Raw genomic sequence first — 9456 nt, forward strand, 5'->3', positions numbered from 1 at the left:
GCAGGAAAATGTCAACCGACAGACATCCAAACATCAACAACGGCCTTTTCAAGGAGGAAAAGTGTTCTGGAGGACGTCTCTCTCCACACACACACACACACACACACACACACACACACACACACACACACACACACACACACACACACACACACACACACACACATGAAGAAGAAGAGGAGGAGGAGGAAGAAGAAGAAGAAACCAGGCTGTTTGTTCAGTGAGAGAAACAACAAAGGCAGAGACAGAGAGACTCTTGGGATTTTGGATCACGGTGGCTTCATTTGCAACGCGCCATGTCTGGAGGGTTTGTGTGCAGCCCGGCTCTGACTCACCCCCCCAGCTCCTCTGGATCCCAGACAGCTGGGCTGCACACACACACACACACACACACACACACACACACACACACACACACCAAACAAAACAAAACAAAAAACTCGGACAAAAAGTCTTAGAGTTGGTGGAGAGCGGCCGGACAGATGGGACAGATCCTTCCACAGTGTTTGTCAGCTCAATCTATCACCCCCCCCCGGACCGAGACATCTATACTGCACACACACACACACACACACACACACACACACACACACACACACACACACACACACACACACACTCCCCTCAGCGGGCGAACAGGGTCCCCCCCCCGGACACAAACACTCATGCTGTACACCAGTGTGCTTTTTGCGGGTCTTTATCTTAATTTTGTCGTCGACATTCTGTACAAACTTCATTTAATGTGAAATATGAAGTGTGTGTGTGTGTGTGTGTGTGTGTGTGTGTGTGTGTGTGTGTGTGTGTGTGGCAGCAAAGAAACGCTGTAAGGATTCAACTCTTCTGAGACACTGAACACTTAACGGTGACATTTAAATACCAGAGAGACCACCGTCATGGTTTTATGTGGTTTGACTCACCGACAGTTTAAAAACAATTCAGCATCAGATTTAATTAAGTTTCACATTTTACTGATTCGGTTTCTCCTGATGTGATAAAAACAGAGCACGCGTGTCCTTTCTTTGCTTCCATCAACATGTTTAACCTCTGTGTGTGAGAGTGAGTGTGTGTTCTTCAGTGTGTACTTCACCTCTGGCCACTCTGTGGGGTGTTTTTTATGTTTCACGGAGGCGACCGGGCTGAGGACCATGACCACAGGCCTGTTGTGCTGTGGAAGAGAGATCAGAGTCTGTGACTATTGGTGTGGCCTTACTTTACTGCTCTCTCTTATGGACTTGGAAGAGAATGATTATTATCGCCCCGCTAGCGGCCGACAAAAGGCACGACAGCGTCCAAACTAGCCAGACTTCACGCTTCGTGGTCCCCAGAGGATAAGTCCAATGAGTCTGTCCATCCCCATTTAGGTTTAGGTGTACCACCTCTATCAGGGAAAATCTAGCTTTTGACAAACACTAAGGTAAGAAATCTTAAACTCAGCCTATTGTTGATATTCATGGTCCCCAGATGACAAATCAGAACGTTTATGGTGACCGCCGGCCGTCTTTTAGTGCCACCATTTGGCAAAATATTTAAATGTTTTCCTGAAATATCAAAATATAATCAGCAGACTGAAATATGAAATAACTAAACTCATTTATACTCCCCAGAGGATGAGCCCTAGTCATCTGGGGCACTAAACTTGTCCTTTCCACCACCGGTAGCTTATAATACAAAGTTTGTACACCTGATGGCAAAATCTACTACTACTAATCTACTAAATATTGGATTTCCATCAAATTTGCTGTATATATTCATGGTCCCCAGAGAATGAACTCTGATGACTTTGATGCTCACATGTCATTTTCACTGACGCAACCATCAGGGTAAAGACTATTAAAATGACCAACACTTTCATGGTAAGACACCTTAAAATCAATCAACTGTGGATGTTCATAGTTCCCAGAGGATGCTGACCTTCACCTAAATTTAGTCCAGAAATATCAAAATCTAAGAGAATTGCAACTGAAATTGCTAGATTTATGCTCCCCAGAGGATTGAACATGTTCTATAAACATTTCCTTTGTGCCACCAGCAGGATAAAATCTGATGGCAAAAGTGTGGGATTTCTACATACATCCATGGTCCTCAGAGGATAGTTAGGCCAAAATATTAGCCTTCCGAGTCTAGCAGGAGATTGCTATTAAATTTAATGAGTGCATTCATGCTCCCCAGAGAATGAACTAGACACTCCTTGAGCCTTTGTCTTGCACTGTCCTCTGATTTAAAATGTAAAATCTGTACACAAGAGCCGACTACTTGGCTGGATTTAGGTAAAGACATTCATGATCGCCAGAGGAAGTATCAGTGTTATTTTGACCCAATGACCTTTTCAAACGCCACATTTAGGCCAAATTAAAAACAACCATCTAAAGTTCATAATGGGTAGATTTCCATGAACCCTTTCTATTTGGGACACTTCAGTAGCTTTTATCTGGCGCCAAATATTATCTTTGTCATCAAGAGGATGAAATCTATTATCACTCTCCACAGAGGATACGTCTCTGTGGCTTTCAGATTCTGCCACCACAAGGCCAAAATGTTCACAAGAAATCAAATGTGCAGTTTGGGATGAAATATGAGCACATGGATATTTAAAGATATTTCAGAATCTACGTGGATAAACTCCCAAGTGGGTAAACCCTTTAGAATTCAACGACCCCATGACCTTTACTATCGGCCTTACTCAGAATTTACCTCAAAAATAGGTGTTTGTTTGAAAGGAACAAGCCAGTGTCATCAGCAAAACATCACACAAACAAAACAAGAATCTGAGTTATTAATGTAACGAGGAATAAAAGGGGTCCAAGCACGGATCCCTGTGGGACTCCACGAATAACGTTAGTGATTAATGAAATCATTTGACGTGCTCACTGTGGCTCCACCCTCAGGACAAACTCTACTTCTTAGATCACTGCTACGGTCGTCGCTCCTGAGGAAAGCTAATATTCTCCAGTTTGGCGTCTAACGGCCGCCAGCGGGGCTGTAAACTTCTACACGGTTCTGTGGAGGGAAAAAGAAATGACTGAGTGGAGGGAAAAGGTGAACGTGAGGTTGTAAATTTGCTGATATATTTGTAAACTGCTACAGCAGTGTAACTGAAATATGTGTCTGGAGATCTAAATAAAAGTAACATCTGTAACATCTGTAACATCGACTGTCGGCTCTTCGGTTTGTGCAGCAGAAACCTTTCAGAGTAAAAGTGCTGCAGTGAAGTAATCTGTCGGTGTCCTGGACTGATGTGCTAATATGTGGATGTTTATGGTTATTTAACTACTTTATACTCTGCAGCAATGCATCATGGTCTATGAGGTCATAAAAACAGCCTGTTTTCAGCTTCTTTTCCAGCTGATCCAGGAGGCTTATTAGCTTCAGGAGGAGGAGGAGGAGGAGGAGGAGGAGGAGGAGGAGAAGGAGGAGAAGGAGGAGGAGGAGGAGGAGGAACTCTTCGTCCTTCAGTTTCACTCACTCACAGCAAACTGAGTCACCTGCTGCCCACCTGGTGGTCACCGTGTAAACAGAGCTGGTAAACACAGTCATCTGTGTGCCAGCAAACAGTCAGGACACCTGAAAGCACCGTCTGTCACCAGGAGCGTCCGTGTGGCGTTCGAGGACGCCGGAGCTGAGGGCGTCCGCTCTAGATCCCAGCAGGTGCGTTTGAGAAGCTCCTGGTCTGTTTCTGACGGAGAAGAGGAGGCGGCAGGAAGTCAGACAGACAAACGGCAAAGAGAATCAGCTCAGTTTTCAAAATAAAAGCCCCCCTGCAGACTGTCAGTGGTATATTCCAGCAGCACATCAGTATTATTCTCTAATGGGGGGGGGCACCAGGCCAGACGTCAGCCGCTCAGAGGGTTTTTATCACCATGACGACCAGAGGTTCATCTGGGATGGAGAAACACTCTGACTGTGAATCTGTCACTGTGATAAGTCAGGCAGCAACAACATCGAACCCTTTCTTCATGATCTGAATATGCAAAGTAACTGAGAGGAAACATCAAAAGCACAGGTCGCTCCAAACTGTCCTTGAGTAAATGCTCTTACTTACTTTCTGCTGTTGAAGTTATTTAAGTCACAAACTGGAACGTTTCACTTGATTTTCCAGTCGAGTGTTTTTGTCACATTCAGTGTTTCGGCCTCCTGCAGCAACCTTTTCCCAATTTAGAGCGACTGCTGTGCTTTCATAGCTCTCAGCCATAAAGAGGGACCCCCCCTCACCCCCCCCCCCTCACCCCCACCACCACGTCCTCACAAAACTCAGTAAGAGGCTTTTTAAAAAAGTCACCTCTGACTCTAGCTTTTTTTTTTTCTTCTAACCGGGAGCAACCTGAATAAGTTGATTCATACCTGCAGGAGGAGACGAGCTGCTGATACGGAGCTGATTAATACCTGCACACACACACACACACACACACACACACACACACACACACACACACACACACACACACACACACACACACACACACACACACACACACACACACACACTGACTCACTCCTGCAGATTAGTGCGGAGACACAAAGACAGGCGGGACTGTTTTTGACAATCAGGCATGAAAAGCACGATTAAATAAGAAGAATAAAACCATCTAGTGTGTGTGTGTGTGTGTGTGTGTGTGTGTGTGTGTGTGTGTGTGTGTGTGTGTGTGTGTCACAGCTCTTATCTCCTTATTTCACACAGCTCTGTCACTCTGTCACTGTTACATCTCCCTCCCCAGCATCGCTCCTCCTGATCCCACCACTTATTCTCGGCTTGACTGAGGCGACACTGATAGCAGGTTGTGTGAAATCACACTCCGTCCGTCCGTCCGTCCGTCTCCTCTGTTTCCACGCTGAATCTGCTTCTTCCCCCCAACGTCTTAATTCATGTCATCCATCTGCCGCCATCTTTTCCTCGTCACCTTATCGCCCGCTGATTACCCCCCAGGACCCCCCCCCTCTGACTTTAACTGTTCCTCTACCTGAGAAACATTCAAACCTGCGTCTGTTTTTACATCAGCTGTGTGTGATCTCATGGGGGGCGGGGCCTGTGTGGTTACAGGTTGGTTAGGTTTACCGAGCCGCTCGTCCTGGTTTGGGGTGACAGCAGTAAAATGTCCTGGATGATGAATGTTTTCAGACCAGGCTGTAAAATAACTTAAATGGAAAGTATGAGTAACACATAATCAATCAATCAATCAATCAATCAATCAATCTGTCAGGGTGAGGGGAGCCTGGTCGCCACGGTGACGATAATAAACGTGGTTGAGTTTTGGGAACGATCGTAGCTAAAGAAAAAAACAAGATGGCTGCTGGATAGAAACAGGAAACACCACGGAGAGGAACCGCCACGTGGCTACGGACGGTCCCAAAACTTCCTGTTGGATTTTCAGAATAAAAGCACGGACTGTGTTTAAATACCGACGTCAACTTTAAAGTTTATCTGTTTATCAGAACTCTACGTTCTCATTCGACGGTCACATTAGTGATAAATATGTAGCGTCTAGGTACACCTTCAACATGAAGCTCCTCTTCTCCTCTTCCTCCCCTCCGCTTTCCTTCCTCTTCTCCTCTTCCTCCCCTCCGCTTTCCTTCCTCTTCTCCTCTTCCTCCCCTCCACTTTCCTTCCTCTTCTCCTCTTCCTCCCCCCCCAGCAGCAGACACCAGGTTCCTGGTGACGAAGGCGTCCTGGTCTTGGTGGTCGGACTCTAACTGCTTGGGACTTTAACTCTAATGATTGATGTCAGCTCGGCTCCCAGCGACGCCGCCGCTCCACCTCGTTTCCATCAGGCCTCGCCGGCCGCAGAGCGACGGGGGGACGGAGCCATAATCAGCCACCAGATGAGGTCAGGTGAGAGCGGCGAGGCCGCGGGGAGGAAACCGGGGCTGCACTTAACGAGAGCTGACACGCCCGACAAACGGCCCGCCCCCCCAACAGCATAATGAGGTTTAAATCTGTGTGAAAACAGAAGATCGGCCGCTGACTCACAGAGAGACTATCTGAGCCCTGCAGGCGGGCCGGGAGCCGCAGCTTTCACACTTTTAAGCATGTTTATTCGTGTGTGTGTGTGTGTGTGTGTGTGTGTGTGTGTGTGTGTGTGTGTGTGTGTGTGTGTGTGTGTGTGTGTGTGTGTGTGTGTGTGTGTGTGAAGGAGGTCTTTTCAAACTTCTTTAGAAAAAGTTGAACCTGTTTAGAACTCTGCAGTCACACTCCGATGAGCTGCCGACACTTTTCTCTCTAATATACAACTTTAAGGAAAACTATAGTGTTTCTACCCATGATCCTCTCTGTCCACATCCTGGTGTCTGAGTGACTGGTAGGTAGTAAAAGTGTTGGAACTGGTCCAGTAGATCACCTCAGCCAGGCTCAGAGTGTTATTCTAAGTGTGTGACAGCATCATGGAAAGGATCCCTACAGAGAGAGACCTGGAAGATCCTTTTGGTTTAACCACAAACAGCACACACACCAGACTACATTCACTAAAACAGGGATTTTAGAGCTGCTGCTCCATCGGTCAGTGTGTTATTGTGTGACTTTGGTTGTTAGTCCCAAAGCCTTCTGGGAGATAAAATGACTGTGTGTGATGGAGGAAGGACGAGGAGGAAGAGGAGGAGGAAGAGGAAGAGGAGGTATTATGTGTTGTGTTTGGAGCAGCTGATTGTGTCTCGTTCTCTCCTCCGCCCATCGATCCTCCTCTCCCCACCGACCACAATCTCCTCCGCCTGATGGAGTCGAGAGGCGCCACCTGTGGCCCCAGCCCTCCTCCTCCTCCTCTTCCTCCTCCTCTTCCTCTTCTTCACCATTTATCGTTTATGATGTGCTCTCATGCGTAGCTCTCCTCCTCTTCACTTCCATTTCCTCCCTCCATCTTCTCTCACACACCCTCGGTGTTTCCTTCCTCTTCGTCTGTGTGTGTTTGCTCCTCTTCCTCTCATTTCCACAGCGGAAAACACACAACGTTCGTCCTCCTCCTCTTCCTCCTCTTCCTCTTCCTCCTGTCATCACTCCTCTCTTTGTCCAACGGCGTCCCGCTGAGACGCTTTTCTGTCATAAATTACCCAGCAGGCAGCAGCGGCGTGGGGCCACGAGAACACACACACACACACACACACACACACACGTTTATACACACACACACACACACACACACACACACACGTTTATACACACACACACACACACACACACACACACACACACACACACACACACACACACCTGTGTACATGTACTGACTGGTTCACACACTGAGGCTCCTGGTCACCTGCTGCCCCCTGCAGGACAGGAAGAGTCACTGCAGGTACAAGTACCACCAACAATGAGAAAATACTACATCGTACTGCACAGAGTACACGAGTGTTCTCAGCTTCAGGTAGCTCAGGTAAGAGTAGTACAAGTACTGCAGTACATGACTCCATCACAGCTACAAGTACTGCAGCCAAAATCTAACTCAGGTAAAAGTACTTATCAAAAGTATCAGTAGTAAAAGTACACATATATTGTCAGCTCTATGTAGTAAAAGTACACAAGTAAAATCACCTTTATGTAGTTAAAGTATCAGTAGTACAAGTACTGCAGTGTCTGCAGTAGAAGTACTGCAGTATCAGTAGTAGAAGTACACAGGTGTGGTCAGACTGGTGGTGTTTGCTGCCCCCCGCTGGTCTCAGCAGGAAACTACATCAGCACATTTAACAGGTGGATCAAACTAAAGATAAAACATTAAAATATAAAATATGAAACAGGTTCTGAACTTAAACTACAAATGAGAAGTACTTAAAGGTACTTTGAGGTACTTTGTGGTACTTTGAGGTACCACTTCACTGCACCTTAGAATAAATATAGTACTTTTTACTCCATTAAATTAATCTAATTAATTAAATAAAGACAGCTTTAGTTAGTACACAGTACATTTAAGAAAAAGCAGTAAACCACACTGTAGTAATACTGCAGTAATACTCTGTTACAGTATCAGCACCAGAAGGGGATACAGCACCATGATTTATTGATTGGTTATACTTTGCATTAATAATCTGAAGCTGTCAGAGAAACGTAGTGACGTAAAAACGTGAAGTTCAAGTGCTCTTAAATTAAACTAAAGTCCAGTACTTGTGTAATTATGTTCAGTTGCACTCCTCCGCTGATTATCAGTGTGTTTCAGTACTTTTACTTCAGTAAAGCACCTGAGTACTTGTTGTTGTTGTTGTTGTGACAGAGTGTCAGTTTTCCGAGGGGAACTAGAACGGACCACGAGTTTCTCCCGATTCCCGTGAACATCTCACAATCATTCCGCCATTATGAAGTTATATTATAGTAAATAATATTAATAAAAGAGGCACAAACTCACGGAGGAACGTCTTCACACCTGCTGCGTCCAAACCACGGGCTCCACATGACAAGAGGATGGAGCCACTGATGTGTGAAGCCTCCAAATTGGGTTTACAGGTGTCGCCATCTTGATTCCTGGTGTGTCTTCCTCTAAATGGACCATAATTTACTAAATGAACATCCTGCTGTGCTGAAGAAGACAGTAAACTAGAGACTGAGAGCAGAAACTGTTCACTGAGCTGATCAATCAGGAGAGAAGTCGCCTCATTTCCTCATTGACTTCCATCCAATCAGACTTTGGAGAATTTGGAGCCAGTGGAGTCGCCCCCTGCTGGACACTAGAGAGGAAGCAGGTTCTCTAATGCAGTCGATGGTCCTCAGAGACGGTCTATTGTTATCTAGTGTGTGTTTGAGTCAGTGTGTGTAGACAGCACAGTTATAGACTCTCTTTAGTGTGTGTGTGTGTGTGTGTGTGTGTGTGTGTGTGTGTGTGTGTGTGTGTGTGTGTGTGTGTGTGTGTGTGTGTGTGTGTGTGTGTGTGTGTGTGTGTGTGTTTTGAATGGAGATTTCCTGTTTCTTCTTCTTCGCTTTCACTTTTTCCGACTGTTTCCGGAAGCTGAAGCTGCTGCTGGGAGACAGCAGGTCGCCCCCTGGTGGCGGAGCGGAGCGGTGGACAGTTTCAGTACAGCAGCGAGTTCTTTTAATTATTGTCTTCATTTTATTTTATTCTTTTCTTTAATTATTATATTTGGTTTCTTTATAATTATCTTATTTTCCTCATATAAAGCACATTTTTCCTCTATATTTATTTTCCAGCTAATGTTGTTGAACTTTAGATGATTTTTAATTTGTTTTATATATTGTTTGTACACCTTTTTATTTTTTAAGTAACACTAACCCTAAGTATTTTTTAAGTATTTTCTAAGTACTTGAGTAAATTATATTTAATTTTATAATTATTTTTTTTTACTAAAACATCATTTTTTGTTTTACCTCCCCGCCGTTTCACTTATTTGTGACTATTGTTGTGGAAATGATGTTTTTAGCTGCTGTTTCTGTTTCCTGTGATTAGTAATCAATTCATGTTGCTGTACATAGTCGACATTAAAAGGCTTCACAGACTCTGTACTCTAGTTTTAAACATGACTGTACATCTG

This window comes from Pempheris klunzingeri, chromosome 19 (genome assembly GCF_042242105.1).
Source record: "Pempheris klunzingeri isolate RE-2024b chromosome 19, fPemKlu1.hap1, whole genome shotgun sequence".
Taxonomy (NCBI): domain Eukaryota; kingdom Metazoa; phylum Chordata; class Actinopteri; order Acropomatiformes; family Pempheridae; genus Pempheris; species Pempheris klunzingeri.